The sequence below is a fragment of the Plecotus auritus genome (assembly GCF_963455305.1).
Source record: "Plecotus auritus genome assembly, chromosome: 3".
Lineage (NCBI taxonomy): Eukaryota > Metazoa > Chordata > Mammalia > Chiroptera > Vespertilionidae > Plecotus > Plecotus auritus.
In genome coordinates this window covers 182961135-182982935 of record NC_137772.1, presented here as the reverse complement: position 1 = coordinate 182982935, position 21801 = coordinate 182961135, and the positions used below count along the sequence as shown (strand labels likewise).

Here is a 21801-nt window from a genome sequence, read left to right as displayed (position 1 = left end):
TGCCAAGAAGCTATCCATTTTTCCAAGAGGAAATGTGGGCCCTGCAGGGTTTCCAAGCATCCTAATTTCATGCACAAATACATTCCACGACAGTAAGACAGATTGCTTAACAAAAGGAGGAAACACGATGACAAAGCGTGGTCCCCTGCCAGAGCGACGCTTTTGGGGTCAGGTTATTTGGCTGTAAACCGGCCTATCAAGACAAAACCCAAAACGCATGCCGCGGTGCGAGGCGCACCACGCAAGGCACGGTTCCAATGGACTCATTATGTTTTCCGTAACGGGGGACGCAGGTCTTTTCTGAAAATTGTGTTCCAGTCAGTCTCCTATTGATTTTCTGAATTTCTATTTTCAACCGCGGCCCAAGGAAACGGCAGCCAGACTTGACTCCAATGTACACAGAGACTCAGGTTTCACCCTGTCACCTGTTGGCTTCTGAACAACACTCCTCTTTGTGAGACGTACAGCACTCATTTGAAACAAGTTTCCAGAGAAAACACTTCAAGAAAGTGTTTGAGAAGTCACAAGACTCGAGTTGTAAAAACAAATTCCACACATAGCCTGGTGTATACTGACATAGATTAATGTGGAAACCCGAGCTTTTGAAAAAGGGGGTCAGGAGGGGAGCCGGGGGGAAAGGATGCCACCCTTCTTCGGGGAAAATTCAGCGGCGGCTGTCGAGGATCCGCTGGGTCAACCCCACGCCCGCATCCGAAGAGACACTTTGGAGCCGGCGCCAGCGCCCCCTGCGCCCCGCGATCCCTACCCTGCGTGCGGCGGCGGCGGCTCGAGCCGCCAGGGGGCGCCCCGGGCCGTGGGTCGCATCGATCCCCCGGCTTCCTCTCGGTTTCCGCGGCCTCCCGCACCCGGAGGCCGAGCTCAAGACCCAGCGGATGGGAGTGAACCCCTCCCAGGCGCTGACGCGACACCCACCCAGAAGAGTGCCCTCGAACCCCCTTACCCGTCTCCAGAAGGAAGCCTCGCGCCGCCTCCCGGCGTAGGTCCCTTCCAAGGAAGAGACTCGCCCCGCGGCTGAACGGTGGTACCGAGCGGCCCGGGGCCCCCAACTTCGGAGAAGCCTCCTCCCCGTGGGCGCGCACCGACGCGCGCACCCCTGCAGCCTGCGGCGATCAGTCCACGCCGCCCGATGCCATCCAGCCCCGGACCCAGACAGCGGCTCCCACCTGCGGTCGCGGGCAGCGGGGCCAAGCGCGGCCTGCAGCCCCTCGGGGCGCCCGCCCCGGCCCGCGGGTTCCCGAGCCCCTTGGCGAGCACTCGCCGCCCACCCGCCCTGCGACCGGCCGAGGCTGGCGGCCGGCGCGTGGTGCCTCGCGAAGGAAAACAGGGCAGGGTGCCCTCCCGGTCACCCTCGCCCACCCATTTCCGGAGGAGACCCTAGCAGGGAGGGAGCAGCGAACGCTGGGCCCCCATTAAACCACGGCGGGCCGCGCCCCCCGTCAGGGCGCCGCGCTTGGCCCCGCCCGGCGGGCGAGGGGGTCGCCACCGCCCCCGCCCCGCCGTGACGCACTCTCCCCGGCCTGTCCCTGTCGAGCCCACTTTCGGTGCAACGCGGCGATTCTCACCCCTGCAGTCCGCAACCAACCGTGGGGAGGGGGGGCGGTGTCGGCAAAAGGTCCTCCTGCTCCCCGGAGACCCTCTGTCCCCGCCGGCGTCGCTGACTCTGCTCCCCGTGTTACAGTCGCCTCGTCCAGGCCACTGCATCCCCCAAGTCCCAGCTCTGCGTCTCCCCAGGATCCTCCACCGCGGAGAGAAAAACCCCGACTCCACTCCGCTCCGGGGGCCCGCCTGGGACCGATCTTCAAAAGTAACCAGAGCCCGCATTAAAAAAAGTAACCATTTCGCTTCCTGCCGGTCCCACCCTCGGCGGAGCGCAGCCGGCCGACCGCCCCGCTCGCGATGCCAGGCTGGCTCGGTTCCCCGCTCCGGTCCGCAGGAGGCGCCTGCCCAACCTGATCTCGCCGCCGCCCTCTTTCCAGGAACTGTCACTGCTGACCGTGCCCCTGGCAGGTCTCCACGAGGTCCTGTGAGCACGTTATTCCTCGAAAAGCTACCCACCCACTTGGCCAGCCTCGCGGCTCCAGCACCTACCTCGGTCCATCCGCTCCATTGCCGCGAGCCTTAGTGAGTCGAGCAGCTGAGAGGCAAATACCCCAAGACGCTTATGTAAACTCCCCCCTCCCGCAGGTGCACGCGCGGACCACAGAGCGCTGGGAGAATATGCAAAACCACCTCTTAAAGAAATCATCTCCACTCAGCCCATAACAATGATGTCAGCAAATGGCACGTAGAACTAAGTTCTCCCTAGGAAGGGCTCATTAACATATGAATTCTCCCCGTAGGACTTTTCTTGCATTTCGAAGTGATTCCTACTGCTTAGCGCAGGAGATTTATTTTTATCAGTAAATAACAAGAAAAGAAAAGGAGCCAGGTCACGGGATGCACTTAATCAAGTACTTGACTGAAAGTTTTTATAAGTAGGTTAAGTGAATATCATTATTCGAACACAAGAACCTGCCTGCCCCACACTTAAGGCTAATCTTGTTTCGGAGCTATTTCTAGGTACACCAAGAGAAAGGGAAGCTTGGCATCAGGTGTCCACAGAAAGGGCCAAGAAAAGCAAAAACAGAACCTCCAAGCAAGCCCAGAAAGAAATGATAAATATTTGCAGCAGAGGTCTGAATCTCTTCTCAACAACAGATTTTAATTTCTGCAATCGTCTCCTTATCACATGGTGATAAAAGGAAATGGAGAGAAGAGGAGGCAATATTTAATAGCTTTGCCATTTCATAAAAGGCTAGCAAAGAAAAGCAAATTAAAACGGTCAAATTCCTTCGGTATCCTACTTTTTTATTTTTAACTTTTTTGGTTAGGTAAAAGAACCTTGTACCATTAGGATTCCTTGGGAGTAGTTTGCAGCATATATGTTTCTACAGTACACAACTGAACAATAGCTCATTGTAACTGTGATTTAAAAATACACAAACAAGTTGCCATAAATAGAGCAGTCAAGTAAATAACTCTGGCCAATTTCTGTTATCTCTGCTGGAGAAGGTGCTTTTTGTTTTGTTACTTTTTTAAAGTGGCAGAGATAGAAAAAAAAAAAGAAAAGAAAAAAGAAAGTAAGTTGTGGCTCTGCTGGTAGGCTAGCTTGGAAACACTGTTTGAGACAACGGGATTTGAAATTCAAATGGACTCTCTGTTGGGCAGTATACATTCTAGTTTTGAAGACAGTTCCCAAACAGCTCTAAGATAGAGCTCCTCCAGCCTTCAGATAGTGTGGGGATTTGTGGGAGGGCGGGGAGAGGACTTCAAAGGTCTTCTGTGGAGCTGTGAAATTAACCATGAATACCTAGGTTACATCTCCTTTTTCCTGCTTCATTCTGTTTGGGCTTCCCCCGGAAGTCATCAATTGACAGTATCTATTGGACAAATGTGCCATCAGTTATTGGTTTAAATCAAACTCTAAACTATCACGTCATTATGATAAAGGGAGGATCAGCACCCAATGCTTTAAGCCAGGTGGATCCTTTTTGAAACAGCTTTTAAAGGAGAGTGACACACAGTAGCCAAGGCTACAGAACCTTCCCAACTGCAAACCATAGCAACACTTCTCAGTATTAAATGCCAGCCACTGTAAGTGTGCTTCCTCTAACACAGTTATTTATACATACTGTTCGTTGCATTTTCAGCAGGTACTGTCAGCTTTATTGCTTTTGTAACTTTTTTGATGATGAAACAGTTTGGAGACAGTTAAAAGCTTCCAGCTAATGTTCAATCTGAATACAACAGCCCATGTAGTCTGGTCATTGTTTTTGTCAAGGGTGAATTTACAGGATGGAGAGCAAGGACCCCCACCAGCGCCTTTTTGTTTCAGCCAGGTGGGAATATTCATTGCTTGCAAATCACACTTGAAGGGAGGCTGGGAAAGGAAGCCCAGAAATTCACAGGACTTTGTTCCCTCACCCCATCCTGGTCTCTACTCTCCTCTCACCTCCTCAGAGAGGCCTTCTCCAACCCCCTCAACCCCAAATATCACCCCTCCCTCTTGTTGCTATTTATCTTCATAGAACTTAGCTTTGCTTCAGGTTTATGTGTTCATGTTTGCTGTCTCTCTCCTCTGCTAAAAGATGGGGATTTGGGAAATTCACTCCTGTATTCTCAGCACCTAAAATCATGCCAGGCACATAGCAGGACCAGCTCAATTAACAGGTGTTAAGTGAATGAATGATTTTGGACATTCTACTCAGGCCCTCACAGCTATACCATACCCGTACAGATAACTCCATTTCTAATCTAAACCCAGACTGAACTGCAACGTCCTATGGGAGGAGACTGTGATAGAAAAACAGAGAAATGCCAAGGGCATTTGTTTGTCAAATGCCAGCCAGCTTTATTGGGTCTGAAAGAAAGAGGTAAAGTACGAAATGTAAAGTACAACATATACTGGTGCTATTCCTTGGTTCTCCTGTGATTTGTATATGGTGACCTTGAGGTCTGCTCCATGCCTTTTTTTTTTTTTTTTTTTTTTCATGTGTAAAACAGACCTGCTTTCTAGTTTTAAGAGTCAGAGTTGTTCTTGGTCTCAGACATTTGGAAGGATTTGGAAGTAATTGCCAGCAATCTAGGAAGAGTCTATTTAAATGATTGGATGTCATTAAGTTTCTTAATACGGAAGAGAGGTCAAGGACTCTAACAGTCATCGAATGACATCTCACTCACTGAGTCCGAGGGCCAGTCGGCATATATAACGGTAAGTAGGGTGCCAGCTTGAGCCTTCAGTGAAGGCATAGTCTAGGACAGCAGTTTGGTTGTTCTGACCTTGATTTGTTCTGCCTACATAGAGATAGGTGACTAAGAAGTACAAATACACATATATGTAGACTGTAATTTCTAGTTAAAATGGCTTTAAAAATTTTTTTAAATCACAAAATCATACAATTTTAGAGTTGCCAACAACCTACCTGGTACATCTTGTCCAGATAAAGAAATAAGATCCAGAGAATTAATTGTAATAATTCTTCATGCTTGTTACCAAGTTTGGTACCACTGACAGTTTATGTGAAATGCTTTTCTTTCTTGTTAATTTTAAACATATCTGTTGTACCTCATATTGGGCCCTATACCCTGCCGGTCACTGAACATTTGTGAAGTCTAGTTACCAGTATCTGAGCCTGTAGCTCCCTCAGGAAGGGCCCCAAGGCAGGTATCAGCTCTTCCTGGAGCGAACAGGCATGATGGTGTTTTATAATAGGTTGCAGTTTCTCTAGGTCTCCAATTATTTTCTTTCCCCTTTGATTATATTTAAAGCAATGTGATTAAAGAGTACTGGTTCTTTAACATTTTCTACACCCAATCCCTCTTTAGACTTACTACTCCAATCCTCCCAGCCAACGTCCCCTCCCCCCTCCTCCAACCTCTTCTGAAGTGAGTGAGCAAATCCTCCCTTCAAAGTACCCTGATGCATTGGGTATTGGAGTTAGGAGATTTAAATGTCTATTTTCTGTCAATTACTAGCTCTGTGACACTGGGATAAATCACTTCTCTAAGGTATTAGTGTTGTTTTTTGGTTTGTTTTTCATTTCTAAAAATGAAATGGGCTAGGTCAATGGTTATAACTTCTGAGGAGGAAACACAATCCATATCTCAACTAAAATAGAAATCTTAATATAGAAACAGCTGAAAGTGAAACTGCTCTGTTGAAGCTCTGCTTGGGTTTCTCGCAGACTTCCCCCACAACTCCCATCCTCTCATCCGCCATTCTCCCAAGGTGACCTTCAGGCTCTTCCATCCGAAACTAGATGCTGCCAGAGGCTCCACAAGGTCTAATATTTTCAGAGTCTTTTAAAACTCAATAGCTGGTATGACACTGATATCAGACAGGTGTTCACGGCTGTGCTGTGTTGAGTCTACAGCCCACGCTGGGTGGCAGAGTATGGAATCAGGTCCTTTTGTTTGACTCTTGTTCAGGGTTATAACTTTTAGTATCAATTGACAGCCATCTTTGCCCACCTCACTCCTCTGTCCCAATTATTTTGACCCCTTCCCCATCCAGGAAATGTTTACTTTTCATGGACAAATCATTAAAATAGCGTTCAAGCATCTTGACCTTGAGTTCTTCAACTTTTTCAACTCCTGTAGAGATCTGTTGCTTAACATAACCTTAAGACTACGCTGCTGAAAAACTGCTAAAACATTAAGAAATGAAGAATAATTCTTCCAATAAACATTGGGATATCGATACATGAAAAGATATCCAAGATATGTTAAAATGCAAAATATACAGTATGATCACATTGTTATAACTAATCCTATCTAATAAAAGAGTAATATGCAAATTGACCATCACTCCAACACACAAGATGGCTGCCCCCATGTGGACATAAGATGGCCTGCAGAGGAGAGCAGTTGTGGGCAGTTAGGGGTGACCGGGCCAGCAGAGGAGGGCAGTTGGGGGAGACCAGGCCTGCAGGGGAGGACAGTTGGGGGTGATCAGGCCTGCAGGAGAGAGCAGTTAGGAGCAACTGGGCTGGAAGGGGAGGGCAGTTAGAGGTGACCGGGCCGGCAGGTGAGGGCAGTTGGGGGCAACCAGGCCTGCGGGGGAGGGCAGTTGGTGGGGGAGAAGGCCTGCAGGGGAGGGCAGTTGGGGGCGACCAGGCTGGCAAGGGAGGGCAGTTAGGGGTTACCGGGCCAGCAGGGGAGGGCAGTTGGAGGGGAGCAGGCCTGCAGAGGAGGACAGTTAGGGGCAATCAGGCCAAAAGGGGAGCAGTTAGGCATTGATCAGGCTGGCAGGGAAGTGGTTAGGGGGTGATGAGGCTGGCAGGCAGAAGCGGTTAGGGGCAATCAGGCAGGCAGGCAGGCGAGAGGTTGGGAGCCAGCAGTCCTAGTTTGTGAGAGGGATCCCAGATTGGAGAGGGTGCAGGCTGGGCTGAGGGACACACTCCTCCCCCACCCCCATGCACAAATTTCATGCACTGGGCCTCTAGTAATATATAAGCTAGTATACACATAGAAAAACTATTTAGAGGTATGTAAATAGTAGACTAGTAATACAGCTTCTAGGGGAAGGCAGATTATAGGAAACTATTACTTTTGAATTTATATTTGTAAAATAAATGTATTTTCACACTATTTATACTCTTTTTATTTTTATAATGATCATATAAGACTTTTGTAAACAGTTTAAAAAACAATAAAGAAAATAGACTATAATTTATACTAATAAAAGGGTAATATGCTAATTAGACTGGACATCTTCTGGATGTCCTTCCAAACAAAGCCAGGGTGGCAGGGACTGAGGCAGAGGTGGTTAGGGGCAAACAGGCTGGCAGGGGAGGGCAGTTAGGGGAGCGATCAGGCTGGCAGGGGAGTGCAGCTAGGGGCGGTCAGGCTGGCAGGGGAGGGCAGTTAGGGACATCAGGCTGGCAAGCAGAGGCAGTTAGGGGGCGATCAGGAAGGCAGGAAGGCAGGCAGGCAGGTGAGCGGTTAGGAGCCAGTGGTCCTGGATTGCAAGAGGGATGTCCGACTGCTGGTTTAGGCCAGATACTCTGTGGGATTGGGCCTAAACGGGCAGTAGGACATCCCCCGAGGGGTCCCAGATTGGAGAGGGTGCAGGCCGGGCTGAGGGACACCCCCCCCCCGCATGAATTTCATGCACTGGGCCTCTATTATTAATATAAGAAAGAAAAGTTTGAAAGCAGAAAGTGACGTTCTTGATTTAAGTATTTGTGGATATGGGAAAATACGTAGTTCTGCTCCCTGCTATCTCCCTCCCAGGTTCAAACTTGAAGAGAGAAATCTCTGCTGCATTTATTTACAATACTTGAGAAGGGGGAGTCACCGGTCCCATAGTTCCATGGAGCCAGACATGCTGGAGCAGGAGCTGCTCCAACTGATGCCTCGTGTACCCATCCATTGACTCACTAACAGATTCTTTGGTTGAGTCCCGAAGTATTTGTTGGAGGACAGCACTATTAGACCTAGACGGTCCCCTTAGCTAAGGATTACCTATTCTGAATTTCATATTCTATTTATATCTTGATTTATTCCAAAAAGAAAGCATAGGAAAATATACAAGATGAGTGGAAAAAATAAATGATTCTATTTTCCGAAATACATAACAATGATGCACTGTGATTATACAGGTTGAGCCCATCAAAGCTTGATGTCTAAGAGAGTGAGCAGCTCTTAGTAAGCCCATGGTAACGTGGTGTGAGGACCGAGAGGGAGGAGGGAAGAGGGGCGGGGGCTGAAGACAGTACCAAAGAAAGCAGTGCCAGGCTGTGAATGGTTGCACAAGCCTCTAAGCTATTCTAGGGGCTGTGGAAAGCCACAGAAGCTTGAGCAAAGAGTGACATGATTGTATCTATGCCCCAATTAGAGGGAGGGTAGAGAGAACAGTGCAGGGCAACTAAATGGGAAAAGCCTGGACGCTGCCTCAGTAGGCAAGGGTAGGAAAGACAACACAGTGTGTCTGAGGGTGAATACGCTGAACTGTGGAAGCCCAGAGTGGATTGGGGGGGGGGGGTCGGGGGGAGCAGCAGATGGGGTGCTGACACTCCTCAACGAGTCAGCATTCCCATAGTTTCCTTGAAAGACAACCAACAGTTCAGCCCCGATGTGAGCTCTCATTTGACACCGCAAATATTTTTCACTGTCCACGGGAGACAAACTCAAGGTAACTTGAAGGATTTTCGCTTTTGAGCTCAACGTTGATCTTCCTGTCGACATTTAAAATCAGTATTTAAAACATGGTTTCAGAGTGTGGAATCTCGGAGGGAAGGCTGGGGAGGGTGGATGGGTGGAAGGTGATCAACCAAAGAACTTATAGTCATATATGCATAACCCATGGACACAGACAATAAGGTGGTGAAGGCCTGGGGTGGGGAGCCGGGGCGGGCTGCAGGGGGCCATGGGGGGGTGAGGTGGGGGGCGGGGATATATGTAATACTTTCAACAATAAAGATTTAAAAATAAATAAATAAAACATTTTTTTTTTATGTTCTGTTGTGTTAAAGAGCACATTACAAAACAAAAACAGGTGTGTGGTTTTCAGGTTGGAAGACGGTCTGTGTGAAAGGACTACCCAAGAGATCAACATGACATTGGAAAGTTACTGTGTGCAGTGGGAATCTACAATCTAGCAGCTAGTGTTTATGCAAACCATGAAGTAATAAATATTGCTCTGTCTTAAAATGTAATATTATACAATATTCATGGCTTTATTTCATGAACTATGTGCTCAAAGCTATTTTGCTCACTTGTGTATTTACTTATGCTCCTTAAACTTCGCACCATATAAGCTGGTTGATCCATGAGGGAAAATCTGGGCCGACAAAGGCACGCCAGCTCTTAACAGGGCCACTGTGCCCTGTGACTACTCAGGATGTTCTCAGAGAGGCGTCAGCAAAGAACGATTCCAGGCGGCCAAAAGCCTCTTGCCCAAAAGAAAAAGGTCAGCACAGCTTTCCATAACCTTTCTTTATCTTATCTAAGATCCCAAGTCCCTTTCTGCCACCGTGGGAATTGAAAGGAGGTGATTTTGTAGTGGAGACTGGTTTACAAGCTTTAATTAGATTGGGTCAGGGCCAGGATTTGGAATTCAAATTGTTCTGTCGGTCTTGAGCCACATAGTTCTAGATAAGTCACAGTTGTTTGGTATAAGTCAGTCTTCATATTTCCTTTCTCCTCTTTGCTTGCAGAAAAGTGCACTGAATTATAGAGGGGCTGAGGGCAGGGATCATGTCTGCTTTGTTTTGTGATCTATCCCAAGTACGGAGACACACAGGCCTGGTACGTAGTGGATTCTCAGTCAATGTTTGTTGAGTGGTGAGGATGGTTTTGTTCCCGTTGATCTTCCACAGAACCTGTCTCAGACGTTGCACAAAGAAGCACTCCTATTTATATCTTAATGATCAGTCCATTGACTGTTTTTTCTTCATTTTTATTTGGATATTTTACAAAGTGAGTCAACTAATTTGAGGTTCAATTTTCCAGTGTTAATGTTAAAAGAAATCTCATCAAATTGATTATTTAGGTCATTTGTTCTTTTTGGCTGATAAGATCTGCTATGAACTCAAACTAATTGACTAACTTGAACGCTCTTTAGAAAGCTCACATTTCGAAATCATGTTCTCCATCCACCTCCAAATCAATATCCTCCTCCCTCCTCTATTCCTGGTCTGTTTATGGAACTACCCACTAAGCCAGAAACTGATCATCACAGATGTTTTCTTCACTCTGGGTGCTCTCCTTCTTGTCTACCCTCATTCAGTTACTTATCAGATCTTTGCACCCTTTAGCTTTTCTTTGTTGGCTCCGTAGCCCCCCTCACTACCCCAAGGATAGGCAGCAGCCGATCCTCCCCACCCTGGCATGCAGCCTAACTCGTCTCCTTGGGTCTTCTCAACCCTACATTCTTTCTCCTTCACCTGACCACCTATACCATTCCCCTACTTTAAAATCCCTTCTTCCCAGTTTTCCCAGCACCTCCGTGGGGTAAAATTAAGGCTCTCTGCAGTGAAGACCCTCCATTTCAGGCCCCCACTGATCTCTCCAGTTCCAGCCCCATCACTTGCCACACTTCACTTTGGCTCTGGAACTGGTGGTTTCCAACCAGATCATACTGTTTCATGACCACTGTGCCTTATTCTGCTGCTTCATTACGTGCAGCTGTCCAGCCACTCACTTTACTTCCAGGCTGAATTAGGATGGGTCCAGGAAATGTCTCCTGAAGCCCTATTAGACAAAAGGCTTCTACTCTGCACGTCCACTGCTCCAGGACCCTCCACTAGTCCCAAGACTCCCATCTTACTCAGGCCAGTCCCTCCACCCAAATGACAGCTTATTTTCTTTTCCAACCAGAAATTCTATTCACTAGAGTGAGTGGGATTCTCTTCCTATGTGTACACAGCTTTGGGATAAACCGGGACTCAACCTTTACACTCAGCAGCTACGCGAAGAAGGATGGGCTAGAGTCCTCTATTTTGGTTAACATGAGTGTACAGAAGAGATACACTTTTAAGAAATGGGCCTTCTTGTGTTTCTTGCTCCTTCCAAGAGCTTTTGCAAATGCTTCCATTGTCCTTCTGCCAAGCCCATCCCAATTCGTTTAGTATCCAGATATTCTGGGTGAAAACAGTGATGTTGGATTGTTGGATTGACATAGCCCACAACATGATACCCTCTCTCTTGAGTGGTCAGTTCATAATTTTGAATATGTTCACCTTGAGTCTAGACTGGATGCTTCTTGAGAGCAGTCACGGCCCTCTTCTGTTAATCACAGTACTGAACATAATAAAGATGACCTGATGGAGGAGACTTTGGTTAAATGTGGTTAATCGTGGTAAGGTGCAAAAGCCAGGACTACAGGAGTGGACTCTTCTCCAGTCCGTTACATTAGTGCCATACCCTGGAGTGGCATAGGCTGTAACAGTACCCTGTGCAAAACTGTCTGATCCAACACCCACGCACACTGCAGCAATCCCACCCTGTAAGACACCACCAAGTCTGTAACAGCCTGTTGTAGACCACGCTGAAGAATAATTTTCAAGACAAGCATAAATGTAAAGTGATGGGAGATGTATTACGTCAACCTTAGAGTATGTGGGATGGTGAAATTGGAAGTTAGGTTAGAGACAAAACGCAATCTCTAGGCAAAGGAGGTATAGAAAGAGACGAAAACAAGGGTTTCCAAAGGAAAACCTGGGTGTGCTTTCTCTGGAAATGGTTATGGTGAAGAAGCTCTTTGTCAGGGATTAAAGGGGTCTCAGTGGATCTGGAGAACATCCTTAGCATCCTGTAGGGAAAGAAAGCACTGCCTTAGGGCGTTCCATTGAGTACCTGGTACAGGGCCTTCCTTTCAAGGCCTATGCAGTGACTTAGGACAGTGGTGGAATCAGTCTAGAATGAGGAGTCAAGTATGTATTAGAATTGTGTGTCTTTCTGGACATGTTACTTCACTGACTTTGGTGCTATATATTAAGAACATAATAACACCAAATGAACCTCTTTTGTTATTATTATATAAACTTATGAAGTACTTGTATGCTAGGCATTGTGCTAAATCCTGTACATATTTTTAAATCCTTATAACAACATAAGGTAGATCTTATATGAGAACAGTAAGGTAAGGCACTCAATCATTTAATCATGAGCTAATTAGTGTAAGAGCCCAGATTCAAAACCTGGTCTGACATCAGAGCCTATAATCATAAACAACTGTCATCTGCTTTTAAAGCAGAGCCTCTTACAAGTAGCAAAACAGAATGCTTTGCTTTCCCCAACTTGTCCTTCAGCAACATCAGCTGAAAGCCGAGAGAATAACTCTAGAAGCTTTAAATACTGTACTATTTTAGGTAGAAATGAAGCCTCCTTTAGGGAAGCTTAATGCCAGTATTTTGTTCTCTAAAGAGTTGTGCGGCCCCCATTGCCAACCCTGGGGACCCTCAGACAAATGAAACCCTGAACTTCAAAGTAGTTCACTGAACCATTTTAATTTCTATAGCTACAAAATCATCTCATTGTCCAAATGCAACAAAACCAGCCTGTATTTGAGGATCACTTATATAGAATAGTTGCTCTGTTGCCTATTAAGTCATGACCCCGTATCAGAACGTACTAAGCTCCTACTCAGATATGGGTATGGGTGTCACTCTCGGATGGGCTCAGCAGCCCAACCATCACCTCTTCAACTCAAAGGCAGACTATGCTGAACGAAGGACAGATCATGAGAATGGTTCAGTTCATAGTTTGTGGGCAACCCATTCTACCGAACACATCTCACATGACATCCTGAAGGCAAAAGGCACTGAAGTAATGCAGCCATTAATAAACTTGTCAGACAAAATGGATTACAGCTCAACTCCCAGAACCATAATACGTTATTATTATTTTTTTACTAAGGTCCTTCAGTTGAGTTGCAGCAAATGAAAAAAGATAATAGAATTAATCATCTGTCTGGCAGCATTTCTGAGCAATTCTTATGGCCAATTTGTCCCCTTACAAAAATTTCTTGCAGATGAGCTCAAATAATTAGGGTTCATATAATGTCAGATTGGCTTATGAAGACAATCTACTTCCTACTGAAGGGCAAACATTTTTACTTAACACAAACCCTTGTTCCAATGTAAGAGCTAACTGCATTGTTGCTTACATAACTGACCAAGCTACATTTCCACTCGCAACCATTTCTGAAGTTTTTAGCTTCTCTTTCAGTTAATTTTAACAAGATTCCAGGAATCTCTGAAATGCTTTCTCTACCTTTTGGAAAAGTATGTTTCGGATAGGGCAGTAATTTAGCAAAGACTGAAAGTATCATTAGAAAATAGTTTTATGACATGTCATGTTTTCGGGACCTGAAGAGTCAAAAGTTTTTTTTGAAAGAATCCAATGATATGGGTAAGACAATGTCTTCGAACGGAGCCACTACTCAGAAGATAAGAGGGCAAATTCCTACACAAGCAACACTCATGACCATCTCCTTGTCTTTCCAAGAAGCTTTAAAATGACTTTCTCAAACATGCAGGTGTCTAATCCCTAATAATACCTTTCACGAAGTGCAGCTTTCTTTTTCAGAATTAAAACCTACCCCCCAAAATTGCTGGTCATTCTGTTTCTTATGCCTAATTAAGAGAATTCTTAGGGAAAATAAATATGATGATTACATACATAAATATTTGGGATCCTTGAAAGCCTATGGGAGGAACATGTAGGCCTTATTATGCAGGTGTTATGTAGTAACAATTTAATTTTTAATAAGATTATAAGGAGAAAAAGAATTCAAGATGACCCCTCGTGTACTACCTAGCCTGCAGGTTTTCTGAGCACTGTGAGGAAAATATTCACTGCCACTATCATTGGTGACACTACGAGGAGAAATTAGGAGAAAATGGGCTGAGGTCCCTGCCATGTTACTCCTAGAAGCCTGCCTACAGGTATGGCGGCTTGATCCTCACTGGGTAGATTCCTGGTGGCAATTTTTGTTTGGAGTAGAGGAGAACCAATAGTAAATTTACAGGATGGCCTGAGAATGAATGGACATTTACAGTTTTGCTTTGTTCCAGAAGGTTTTATGTTTTAGATGTTCTTAAAGGAGATACATAGGGACTACTTAACCAAGGTACTTAATCATTTTTTAAAAAATTATTTGCTTTTCTGCTTCCTTCTCCTTCCAACTTTCAAGGACCCATATTTTACACCGGAATGTATTTTTAGGGCAGATAGGGAAAAGCGGCCAAGTTTCAGATGTCTCTTTTCTCTATTTCTTTCCTTTGCCGTAAGGCTTTCTTTATGGAGCGCTCAGTCTTAGGTTTCCATAACCTCCTAATGCAAAACAGGCTAAGAAGAGCAATGAATGTAACAAACCACATGTTGCTTTGCTTTTTTTATTTTTTATATTTTTTTAGGAGGAAAAATCCAGCTTACGGAAGAGTATGCAAACTTAGCAGTTAACTGAAATTAAAGATGTTCTAAGGGTCTCTTAACCCCAGTCATGGCCATCTTGTCATATTTTTAAATATGAACTGGAACATATGATTATGATAAACTCTCATTTTACTTAAAAGCTAAGAGAAGATGTTAAGACCATGGATAACAGTTTACAAAATTCATTTTGACTTATGAGGAAATCTGCATATTTTCACCTAGGCTAAAGATAAGAGACACATAAAAAAAAATTAAGGATTTCATTGTGAAATCAACACTAGTGCATTCTGAATCCGGGATTAACAATCTATATGTGGGCTTCCAGAGACTTGCATAAATTACTCAAAAATTTTATGGCTCAATTCAGCTGTCAAAGAGAAGAGCCCTCAGACAACACTTCACACCTGTTACTTATCTAGGAGAGGCCTGGGCTTAGTGACTCCCACCTGGGATGAGCATGTCCAGACTTCCCTCACACTCATTTTCCACAAGGGGAGATAGATTCTTCCGAGTGCCAGGTAGTAAAGAAATTAAGACACACTAAAATCCCTGGAATTTTCCCAAAATAGACTATCACCATACCAATCTTGCAAAACCATCACAAGAGATGTCCTATTTCAATGTAACACACACACACAGAAAACAATTAAGAGCCGCTGGCTTCAATATCTGTTCTAAGAAAGTACTATACCGCCAAAAGTAAATAAAAAGTTACAGAAATTATGCAAGCTGATTTTTCTTCTGGGTCTTATGGTCGTAGGAAATGGGAATGGGGGCCATAGTGACTCCATTTTGCTTCTTTATCCCTCATCCAAAATCAATACACACCACAATATTCCCAGCTGCTGGGGTAATTCTCTGCTCTAGGAACCTCTGATTTATCCCCACACCTTCTTCATCCCCTAAGGCGAGGTCAAATGTGAGATTTCTACAACCTCCACAAATCACCTCCCTTTGGTCCTCCCATCATCCATCTGCATATACTAGTAATTCAAAGGTGGGGTGGGGGGTCTGGTTATTTAATTATGTGACAAACGTGTTTCCTGGCAAAAAGAGGCATTAGACAAACACCTATTTTAACTTTTGAGTCTGTGGCAAAAACAAAAACCCACTTCCTTATAAAAAGCATAGGTAGACTTCAGGAATTCTACATAATAATCACACCGCAGTATCCATTCTGCTGATATTAAAACAGGAAATGAGATGCGAAGAAAAGTGGGGTCCTAGGCAAAGCGTACATCCTAAGATAGGAGGGCACTTAACAAGCAGGGGATGGTAAGAGCTGACTTCTGCAAGCAGCGCCAAGTCAGCTCGGAGGTGCCGCTCCTGGACAGGCGTCCTGGGAGTGGTGCCAGCAAAGGAAACTTCTTGTTCAGGGAAATTTGGTGGGCAGAGTACAGGAAAATTGCTAAGTTATAATTCAAGTGTCTTTAGGAATATCCTGGCAGGGAACACAAGGGCACCTGCCTCCAAAAAAAAAGCACACTTAGTGGGCAGAGAATCTGAATGGAATGCGAGTCACTCAGAAACGGATTCCACAGACGGGTTGCTTCTCTCTTCGGGTGGCATCCAAGCGTGATAGGGGCGTTCGGGAGCTATTCTGATGAAACTACTGAATGAAGTTTGCATTAGGACTCCATGGCTGTCAGCAACAGAAACCAAACCAATTCAAGGAGGAAAGGGGTGGGGGGATCATTTACTGTAAGCATCTATAGGTGTCTCAGGCCACGCAGAGCAGGAATGTAGCTGAGCTTCAGAAAACGGCTTCGGTTCAGAAAAGGCAGCCGGCAGAAGTCTGGGTCGCATTCTCTTAGACTATGTCTCCTGCTTTCTGCTTCACACTTGATGCTTCCCACCTCGTGGCTCCTCTGACTGTGAGGCTTAAAAAATGGCCACCTTCCAGTTTGGTGGTTAGAAGCCAACAAGACTGCGAGGGGCCCACCCCTTAACCATGTTTCCATGAAGACAGGGGGATTTGGACCTGGGCATGTGTGTTTTGTGGGCTGAAGGCCAGTCATTCCCAGTGAAGGTGGAATCGTTTTGTCTTGCACAAATACTCCAAAAATGTCTATGGAATAAATTTTAACTATTCTATTTGTAGAATAGAGCAAGAGTATTTGCTAGATATGGATGGGAATTAGGTTTTCTACATTAATGGTGATCAAAAGCAAGCAATGCTGAGCTGAGTGGCAATGACCTGGAAAGCCTTAAGCTATACAGATGCCTGGACCACATCCCTGTTGATATTGATTCAGTTACGACCCAAACATTTGCACTTTATACTGTCTTCCTAGGTCAGTGGTCAGCAAACTCATTAGTCAACAGAGCCAAATATCAACAGTACAATGATTGAAATTTCTTTTGAGAGCCAAAAACCGACTTCTGCGCATGGGCCATGAAGTTTCAATCGCACTGTACCTGCGCGCCCGCACGTGGTATTTTGTGGAAGAGCCACACTCAAGGGGCCAAAGATCCACATGTGGCTCGCGAGCCGCAGTTTGCCGACCACTGCCCTAGGTGACTGCAATTGGTAACTGGGTTTAGGAACCATTGGTCTAGAGACACCATTCACCTTAGTAACTAGTTTTCCCAAGACAATGGTAAATTTGTGGAATGAAAAATGGAGATGCTTTAAGTTTTCACAGTGTAGTTAAGTCAATGCAAAACTCTGCCTGCACACTCCAATCTTCAATATTGCTCACGAAGCAGTCACGCTGATGAGGGGATTTCAGATCTCTTTTTTGAAAAGTTCTGAGGGACTACATTTCATTTAAGGGATTTACCCCCCCACACACACACACACCCCTTAGTAAAGATGTCTTTCTCAAGTGAAAGCTAATTTCCTCTTTACTCTGTCAGGTGAAACTATTCTTTTGGTGTGGCTTGTGGTGATGGTTTCAATCCACAAAACCTTTGAAAACGAGAGTTTCTTACGCATTGAAGAATGGACTAAAAAACAAAACATGAAATGAGAAATTTAGAAATTAAAGCCAATTCACATCTAAAATTTAAACGCATTATTGTGGGGGTATGCAATGCTTGGTTTTAATTATGCGCAGTTCCTGCAATTTCACTGCACCCCTATGCACAAGCTGCACACTCATGAAGCTTTTGAGGCAAGTGCTGCTCCCACTGATGTAAGTGAACCGCTGCTCCACTGTTGAAACTTGCTGCCGGGCAGCTGCCGTCTACTGAGTTCTAAATGTTCACGGGCATCCCAGCCCACGGACACATAGCAGGCAGATCACATGCCATTTGGGGGGGACAGGGGTTATTTACTGAAAATACATAAGCAGATCAAGTTGTGCAGGCAAAGCAGGAAAACAATAAATCTCACGGTCCTTACAGACATAAGCTGGGAAGGTGTTTGAATCCTTTTGAACTAAACAGACTCTAATTCACTGGGAGAGTCATGTCTTGGCAGAGGATAGAAAGGTTTCCCCTACCCCACAACTTATTTGCCGCCAAGTGACAGCCGACAATTGGTTCACAGCTGTGTCTCTTGCTCTTCTTTTCTTCCAGCACCAGTCCTATAGCTTTTCTCCTGCTCAGACTTCTGATTTGATTAATGCATGGGAGAATTTTTCTTGAGCTATGATCACATTCGTGTGAGGAAGAACTAACCTCTAATCCCATCACACCCATCAGCGAAGGCTGCATCTGAGCAGGCAGCAGAGCCTACAAGAGGTTGATGGACATTTCCAAAGCCAGCACATCTGTGTTGATTTAATGCAGAGAAATAGAAGATGACTGGTGGCTCGTCATGTGAACGATGATACATGAACTTATCACTGAGTTGAATCACATATTGACAGTATTAATTTTTCCTCATTAGCCAGAGAACAAGGTAAGTACATATCTGCGGGCACACAGCAGGATACGATGACAACACCTGCTCCCATGTGATTTTTATCAGGATATGAAATGCAATTATGTTGATCTCATTTGAATTAATCCATCAATTAGTCACTTTTGGGTTTTATAAAAGTTAACTGTATAAGCAAACAAAAGTGAAAAAAATATATTTTAAATATGTTTTTACTGATTTTCAGAGAGAGGAAGGGAGAAGGGGAGAGATAGAAACATCAATGATGAGAAACATTGATAGGTTGCCTCCTGCATGCCCCCTACCGGGGATGAAGCCTGCAACCGAGTCATGTGTCCTGACCAGGAATCGAACTGTGACCTCCTGGTTCATGGGTCGACGCTCAACCACTGAGCCACATGTATATAATGATGACTGAGTACACCACTTTTGCATTTTAAAAAAATCACGAAAAAGATAATAATCCTTCTTTTGAAAGTAGAAATGAGAAGTATGGAGAATGTGGCTTTGAGGAGGAGGAAACTGGAAAAGGACAGGGGATGGGGTGTTGGCCCCAGACTAAGTATTTTTATAAAGGATCCTCATAATCTATTGCTTTAGGGCACTATGAACTTTATTATATGGTAATAATCTTAGCACAACATATTTTCCTATTAGAATATTATGTACCATTACCTTAAACTTTCTTGGCTTAAAATTGAAGTATGTCTAAACATTATGTACAATGTAATTCCCACAAATGAGCTACTGTTTGGGAAAAGAAAAAAACAAGGCAAATGGTAGTAAATCTGAAAGTCCCTACTGCAATGTTCAGGATAACCTTTATCGGTCTGGGCTCAACAGTTGTAGACAGAGATATACAACATATACCAAATTAAGGGTTAAAGTTCATCAACGGAGCTCATTGAGAAAGAACTGTCGCATAAATAGCTTTATTCTTTAGAGCTTTATTTATTATTGAGAGCTATTCTAAATATCTTAATTCTTTTAAAAAATAATTCTTTATTGTTGAAAGTATTACATATGTCCCCCTCCCCCCGCCAATGACGGCCTCCAGCCCGCCCGTGCCCCTGCCCTAGGCCCTCACCGCCTGGATGTCTGTATCCATGGGGCATGATATATGCATACAAGGTCCTTGGTTGATTACCTCCCACTCACCCACCCACACTTCTCCACCTTCCCTCTGAGATTCCACACGCTGTTCCATGCTTCCGTGTCTCTGGATCCACTCCGTTCATCTGTTTATTTTGTTACTTAGATTCCACATATAAGTGAGATCATGTGACACTTGTCTTTCTCTGACTGACTTATTTCACTTAGCATGATATCTGCATGGAGGGACCTGGACCTGGAGACCTGGCTTTACTCTTTACGTGTTTGTTTAAAGGAAAAACAATAGGGAGAGAAATCTGCTTTAGGCCAAACACATGGGAAGTATCTCCAAATCACAGGTGGGCAGAAAGCAGCGCAAAGGAGAAGGAGAGATGCCGTGGTGGAGTGGGGTGCCCCCGGGGTCCTCAGTGGCTGCGGTGCTCCACTCTGAGTATTGGATGGAGGGGGAGGGCAGGCTCTTCACTGTGATGCTGCTTCTGCTTAGGAGGACCTTGACCCATCTGGGCCTCAGTTTTTCATCTACAAAATGGTAGGTGATCTGCAAGGTCCTTGGCTGTGAAATCCTGTAACGCGCTAATTTCTTCAGTCTAGAAAACCCAGAAACAGGGGTCAGCTGTATGCATAGGGGCCACTTTAAACAAAAGGCTATTTTAGAACTTATTGCTACACCCCAGCATGTTGGAGAACAAACAGTTGCATTTATTCCCTTGGAGAGCAGCAGCCGGTGGGGGCAGGGCCCTGCCTCACAGAGAGGCCCCCAGAAGCACCGGGCCTGGCGGTCTGAGCAGCCACCGGAGCCCTTTTTATCGCTTGGGGCTTTAGACGGTGTAGAACCGCAAATGAAAGTTCCCAGGCGTGTGCCGTCAACTCCCCCCGCCCCCCCTCCCCCCGCCTCATCTGCAGCTCCTTAGTCTGAAGTGGAAAATTCTATTTTGGGAAACCATCTAGGGATGCACCGAGGCTAGCGTGAAGGAAAAGTTGGAAAGGAAACTCAGACATAAGACATGGAAACTCTCAAAGCAGTTGAAAAAGGAAAGCGCAATTCTTCCTTTAAAGTAAAGTCCAGAAAGAACTTCACCTGTCACTTCCTACCATGGTCTGTTCACCCTTAATTGCCTCTTTGATGCCTTGGGCTGGAAGCCTTGGGAAGGTGGAGAACAGGATGCCTTGCTCAGAGCGGCATCTGAGAACTGCCCAACACCTGCCACTTAGCAATGACTGACAAAGGGTTGTTGAGTGACTAAATGGCTGAATGATGAAGGCAGTTAATATGAGAATATCCACGATGCAGAACACTAGAGATATTAAGGTGTCAATTAAAAAATGACTACCATTTATTCTACATGTCTACATTCTGTTCGAATAGTGACCTTTCCTAAGAAATGACTCATGCCATTTGGTCTGAGAGATAATCCAGGTCATTTTTTCAGTCGGAAAGTGTAACATTTCTTGAGAAAGTCTTAGCAATTCATTAGTATTTTAGTCCTGGTGCAATGAATCTCATTTCAGGAGTAAATAAATGATTCCCCCAGATGAATGCTATTTTCCCCCAAATCTTTATTGAGGTGGGCAAGTGGACCGTTTTTATCTTTGTAAAGAAGGAGCCCACAGCCCACATCTGAGTTAATACAGAAGAACTTAAACACACCCACAACACCTTATTTACATGCCGAGCAACAACACTAGCCTAGGACAGCAACCTGCTCAGATACCAACGTGATCCATTAAGAGCTCTAAGAAAAAAAGTTGTGTGATAAAAATGCCAAGGCTTGCTTACCTTAAAAGATTCTTCCTAGTTCAAAGGGTCAGTTTCACACCAGGGTCCCTATTCTTATCAGCAGGCTCTTCAGAGCCTTGCCTCGGAAAACAAAGGGTTCTCCCCACTGGCATGACAATGGTACAATCAGCAGACACTTCAAAAGAAGCAGGCACGCACTGAGGGTGCCCCTGAGTTCGCCCCTCACTGCGATACTGCGATGTTTACACACACGCCTTCCAACAGCTCAGCCCACAACTAAGGCCAGGCAGGGTAGTCAAGGGCACTGCACCCACGGAGTAGACAAGGACTCTCAGTCTTTACCAATAAACACGGTGTTCTCAAGACAGGGTCTCATTATTCCAGTAGGGTGGGGAATGGAAGCTGAGCTTCGGGGCTGCATCCTCAGCCCTTAATGAGAGAGAGAGAGAGAATGAGAGAGAGAAAGAGAGAGAGAGAGGCATATCTGCACATAACCCAGAATAATCTGCAGGTGTCCTCGTGGATTTTGCAGATGTGGATAAAAATAATAAAAGACTATCCTGGCTTGCGTATGCTAAGAGAAAGCCTGCAGGTATGAGGGTAACAGAAAAGAATTTATGGATTTCCCTGTGAGGCCTGCCCTGTGCAGAGGGCTCTCATCTGTTGGCCTTTTTGTTTAACT

The 21801-nt window shown here is 45.2% G+C and overlaps 1 protein-coding gene across 4 annotated transcripts in view; it reads right to left on the bottom strand.

The window, feature by feature from the left end:
- The window catches only part of PRICKLE1 (prickle planar cell polarity protein 1), a 105617-nt gene that overhangs the window by 20809 nt on the left and 63007 nt on the right, over nucleotides 1–21801 (bottom strand). Inside the window, exon 1 of one of the 4 annotated variants that reach the window (XM_080660668.1) lies at nucleotides 2110–2203. The exons of 1 other annotated variant lie outside the window; for it this stretch is intronic. The gene's annotated coding sequence lies outside the window, so the exon portion shown is untranslated. Of the gene's footprint in view, nucleotides 1–1583; nucleotides 1979–2109; nucleotides 2204–21801 lie in introns of those variants that run through there. 2 more of the 4 variants (XM_080660667.1, XM_080660669.1) reach the window with 2 other exon arrangements.